Raw genomic sequence first — 5,744 nt, 5'->3', positions numbered from 1 at the left:
GTCCTCAGTGAAGATTTGAAGGGAAATGCACGTCAGATGGTCCTCTTCTCCAGCCAAACTGATGTACCTAATCATATTCAATAATAACCCAAAATGAAGTCAGAAGAATTAGCCAATGGCTAATTTTCACAGCAATCTATGTTGCTAATGTTTCAATATACTTTATGTTATTTTAAAAAATATAAGCCGGGCTCGGTGGCTCAGCCTGTAATCCCACGCATTTGGGAGGCTGAGGTGAGTGGATTGCCTGAGCCCGCAGGTTCAAGACCTGTCTGGGCAGGCGAGACCTCATCTCTATAATAAAATCAAAAAATTAGCCGGGCATGGTAGCGCATGCCTCTAATTCCGGCTACTTGGAAGGCTGAGGCAGAAGGATCGCCGGAGCCCAGCAGGTCGAGGCTGTGGTGGCCGGGAGCAGCCAGTGCACTCCAGTCTGGGCGACAGAGTGAGACTCCAACTCAAATTATATATATATATATATATATATATATATATATAGATAGAGAGAGAGAGAGAGAGAGAGAGAGAGAGAGAGAGAGAGAGAGAGAGAGAGAGAGAGAGAGAGAGAGAGAGGGTCTCAGGTTGTTTCTGTACTCAGGATAATAAGCACCAGTGTTAATTCACTTAATTTAGAGATTAACAACCCAATGACCACTGCTATCTCTCGCCTGCTCCCGAAAAATCCAGATGTTGCTAACTTACTTTGTTGTCATGTTTGAGCAATTTTCAAAATTGCTAATGAACAATTTTGATATGCCAATCAAACACAATCTGTTAATGGTGTTCTGGCATTAGTCACACAAATTTCCTCTGACTAGTAAAGAACCCCAAACCTATTTATCCATTGTGTTTGCGTTGCCTTCCTTCTTTTAAGGAAAGTGTCTAAGAGGATGTGATTTTTTTTTTTTAAAGTCCAACAAATGCGCGTGCTGGACAAACTATAGAATCATGTGCAGTGAATTGGGCAGATACCAGGAATAACAGGTAATACTTATGGAACACTTGACATCTGTCACGTGTTTTCTATGTAATGTCTCACTGCGGACTCACAATAAGCACATTATTATAAGCATATCTATCCCCATTAAAACAAGAGGATCTGGTGGCTGATGGAGGTTGGACGACTTGTCTACGACCGCATAACCAATTAGTGCCAAGGTTGGGATAGAAACTCAGAGCTGAACTCCAGAGCCTCCCTAAGTTTTGAGGAAACAATAAAGTGGAATTTTCCTTGCAATGACCTTGGGGAGAAGAAACTGCAGGAATACAACTTCAAATGCAGTCAACAATAGCTTATGTATATTAAGAACTCTTTACGAGCTCTAACTTCCAATGGAGACCAGAAAGTAGTTGCCAAGTGATTGCTGTGAATTTAGAATGTCAGATTTTATTTGTGTTCATTTGGTACAAAAAGCTCATATCCAGGAGTAGAGAAAGTACAGAGGTTATTTTCTTTTGACTCTTCCAGTATAATTATTTAGACTCACCTACAATTGTCATGATTTATTTTTTTATTATTTCTGTCTCTTGAAGGTTATGGAGACACTTTTGACGACCTTCACAATGGCATAGATTTAAGTAACACTGCAAATGAGTTTCTCTATATATCAAGTTGACTTATATGAAGGAGTTGATAGCTCAGCAGCAGGTGGGAGAAGAAGGTCCCTCTGGTGGTCCCAGTTATCACTATCATCATGAGCTGCTATTCTATATTTAGTTTATGTGGAAGTACCCATGGGCCTAGTCTTCAATTAATTTTGGACACTTCAAGGACTAGTGTTGCTTTTTTTGTTTTAAGACAAGCACAATTTTTAAAAAATGAAATAATCACTGCATTTGAAGCATCAACAGGAGAGCCTGAAGAGCAAGCTTTGAATAAAGAAAATGCATTCAATCATTCAGTTAATAATATTTATTTGATAATATTTATAGCATTCTTACTCTATGCCAGGCATCCTTCTAGGTTTTTGGGATTTCGGTGTGACTGAAACTGGCAAAAATCTATGTCCTCATGGAACTTACATTTCAGAATATGTTATCATGTTAACTAGACAGAAAGGGTAGGTAGCAGTCAGCTTGCTTAGAATTAAGAATCATATTTAAGAATATGTGTAAGTGGATTGACTGTGGTCTGACCATCACTTTTATAATCATATTTTACGATTAATCTATAAACCCTTGATTTAGCATGTATTGCTGTCTGGAGAGAAGATAGCAAAGACTATAAAAAATATAAAGAACGTGATTGCAACTATAAAATAATTAACAAAATACAGCAAAATGCACTGAGCAAAGGGAATTAGATATTTAAAGAGCCTCCTGAAACGGATACAATTGAGGGTGTGATTTAATTTTTGATAGTATTATCAGTAACAAAATATTTTGTCAATAAAAAATGTGTTAATTAATTAATTAATTAATTTGAGTAATTAAAAATTAATTAAAAGGTCTCACTGTGTCACCCAGGCTGGAGTGCAGTGGTACCATGATGGCTCACCACAGCCTCAACCGGCTGGGCTGAGCTGATCCTTCCATCTCAGTCTCTGGGGTAGCTGGAACTACAGGCATATGACAGCACACCTGTCTAATTTTTAAAATTTTTTTGTAGAGATGAGGTTTCACAGTGTTGCCAGGCTAATAATTTTTTTGTAGAGATGAAATCTCACTACGTTGCCAGGCTAATATTTTTTTTTAAAAATAAGAAACTATGAACTCCAAAGAGAACTGAGGACTACAGTTGAATGTAGTATAGTATTTTGATACATAGAACTTTCTACATTTATGGTTTTCTAGCTACAAACGGTGTGATTTCATTAATACAACAGACTGATTCTTCACCACATTTTAACTTTTGATCCTAGAAATATCGTTTCTAGGATACCGTATCAGTACCTGATTCCAATAGGACCCTGACACAAATTTAGCTTTGGAATTTCCAGGAAACAAATGAACATAACGTAAACCCAATTTAAATATTTAATAATATAAATGCAAATGTAAGTGAACTTGAGGGAGGGAAAAAAGGACACATATCAAGTACATAACGATTTCTGTGGAAAATGCACTGATAATGAGAATCAGTCTCACTCCTTGATCTGCTCTTCTGCTCCCAAGAGAGACGGAGAGGCAGCTAAACTCATTCACGGCATGGAGATGAGTTGCAAAAGCGGGCCATACCGCATGTGTTTCGAACACTGCTCAGCTACTTCCACATTCTGTGCACACAGTGTGGCCCCCGCCCAATTCCCTCTCTAGTTCATTCTTTTGTATTATTCGTCTCATCTCTCTCTTTTCCACTACTGAGCACCTTTCAGAGGGAAGGGGCCATGCCTATTTCATTTCATATTATTCCTTAGTACCTAGCCTGGTGCTAGATGCTTAGTAAATGTGTGTTTAATAATGAATAAGTTAAATCAGATCTGATCTTTTTTTAATGAGCCCATATGCTCATCTGCAATGAGGCTGGCAGCAAATGGCTTCCTTCCAGTCCCACTGAACTGTGTCACTTTCCTCTTGGCATTTGATACTGTGAATGACCCACTGTTTCTTAAATCATTTTCCTCCCAGGTGTCTGGGATATGCACTCTGACGAGGCCACTATTTCCTCACACTCATGAGAATATAACAATGTCAAACCTCATTTCTCTGAACTCCTGTTTTCGCTAGAATCATCATCTCACAGCATTCCTGATTGCTTGTGTTTGTCACGTTTGGTTCGACTTGCGTCTTGAGTGGGAGGGGAGCCTTACATTTGACATGGCTTTGTATTTCAAATGTTGCCTACCACTATGCTGGCACCTCACAGAAACTCAGCAAGCAGGGATCTTCTGCTCGCCAGTTACAATGGCTGCACGAGAGCTTTGCAAGGAAGGAGGATGTGCAAATGGGCAAAAAGAGAGTTGAGATGGCTGGATCCAGTGTGGGGGCTTAGGTCACAGTCAGCAGAAACGATCTACTACAGAGTGGTGTCATTAAAACGTTCTCTGGCTGAATCCTCAGGGCCCTGTGCTCAGACACTGTGGCATGGTTCCTTTAACCTGAGAGAGCCAGCCTTGCTTGAGGTGGCTGAGTTGGACCTGGATTAAGGAGGGCTGAGGGGAGTGTGGTCTTTTTTGGCTAGGGGAGAGGCTGAATGGCATAGAACCCCCAGGTTGTGAAGTGGAGAATGTGGTGGGAAGAAACAGTTCCACTGGGTGTTGACCATGATATGCCTAGGTACCCAGCAAAAGTAGAGCGTGTGGCAAGGACTAGGAGTCTCACCAGTGGGGCTTGACATGAAGATAGTTATCTTCTCAACTGTACCCATAAGATGGATACGGTTTAGGGCAGGGAGAATCACATTGCGTTTCAAACTCATCCTCATCATCGTCTCAGCTCACTTCTCTCCTGCCATCATTGGTCTTATAGGCAGTCTGGGCAAATTGCCAGTTTAGCCATTTTATCTGTGCCCCCACCCTGGAATAATAGAGTATGTATACTTTACAAGTTGGATTTTTCTATACAGTATAATTTCCTTGGGGTCCATCCAATTATTGTATGTATCAATAGTTTGCTGCTTTTTATAGTTTAGCAGTATTCCGTGGTATAGCTGGACCACTGTTTTCCACCGAAGGACATTTGGGTAGTTTCTAGTTTGGGGGCTATTGTCCATAAAGCTGCTATGAACATTCATGTACAAATTTCTGTGTATACATGTTTAATTTATCTGACATGTATGCCCAAGAGTACAATTGCTGGGTTATAGATAAGACCATTTTAGTTTTAAGGAACTGCCAGACTATTTTCCAGAGTTCTGTACCATCTTACATTCCTAACAGCAATGAGTGAGTGATAGAGTTTTTCTGCATTTTCGTCAGCATTAGACATCGTCACTATTTTTTATTTTAGTCATAAAATAATATGGTGCAATGATATCACCTTGCAGTACTTTTGTAAATTTCTCTAATGGCTTATAATGTTGAACATCTTTTCATGTGCTTATTTACCATTTGTGTATTCTCTTCAGTGAAATGTTCGTTCCTATCTTTTGCCCATTTTCTAATTGGATTGTGTGTCTTTTTAATGTTATGTTTTGGGAGTTCCTTGTATATTCTAGATATAAGTCTCTTATTGGATATATGGTTTATAAATATTTTCTTCCCATCTGAGTCTGTCTTTTCATTCTCTGAAAATAGCTTTTTCTCCTCACTTTTAAGATTTTTTTTGATATAGAAAGGGTGTTGTTCAGGCTGATATCAAATCTTTGGCTTCAAGTGGTCCTCCCATTTTAGCCTCCCAAAGTGCTGGGATTAAAGGCCCAAGCCATTGTGTCCAGTTCCAATTGCTTCTTTTTAAAAAAAATTTTCTTTTTTTTTTTTGAGTTGGAGTCTCACTCAGTCGCCCAGACTGGAGTGCAGTGGCCGCTCCCAGCCACTGCAGTCTCGCCTGCTGGGCTCCGGCGATCCTTCCGCCTCAGCCTTCCGAGTAGCCAGAATTACAGACATGCGCTACCACACCCAGTTGATTTTTTGATTTATTGTAGAGATGAGGTCTCGCTGCCCAGGTGGGTCTCGAACCCGTGGACTCAGTCAATCCACTCACATCAGCCTCCCAAAGGGGCAGGATTACAGGCTGGGCCACCGAGCCCGGCAAAAATTTTTATTTTAAAGACGTGGATTACAATTCAGGATTAGGTATACAAATGGACATTGTTCAGGTAAAGTTTGGGCCTCACTTTGGTCCCCACTTCACCTGGTTTGCGATCA

This window comes from Carlito syrichta, unplaced genomic scaffold (assembly GCF_000164805.1).
Source record: "Carlito syrichta isolate Samal-C Ts95f unplaced genomic scaffold, Tarsius_syrichta-2.0.1 Scaffold308100, whole genome shotgun sequence".
Lineage (NCBI taxonomy): Eukaryota > Metazoa > Chordata > Mammalia > Primates > Tarsiidae > Carlito > Carlito syrichta.
This window is presented reverse-complemented; position numbering follows the sequence as displayed.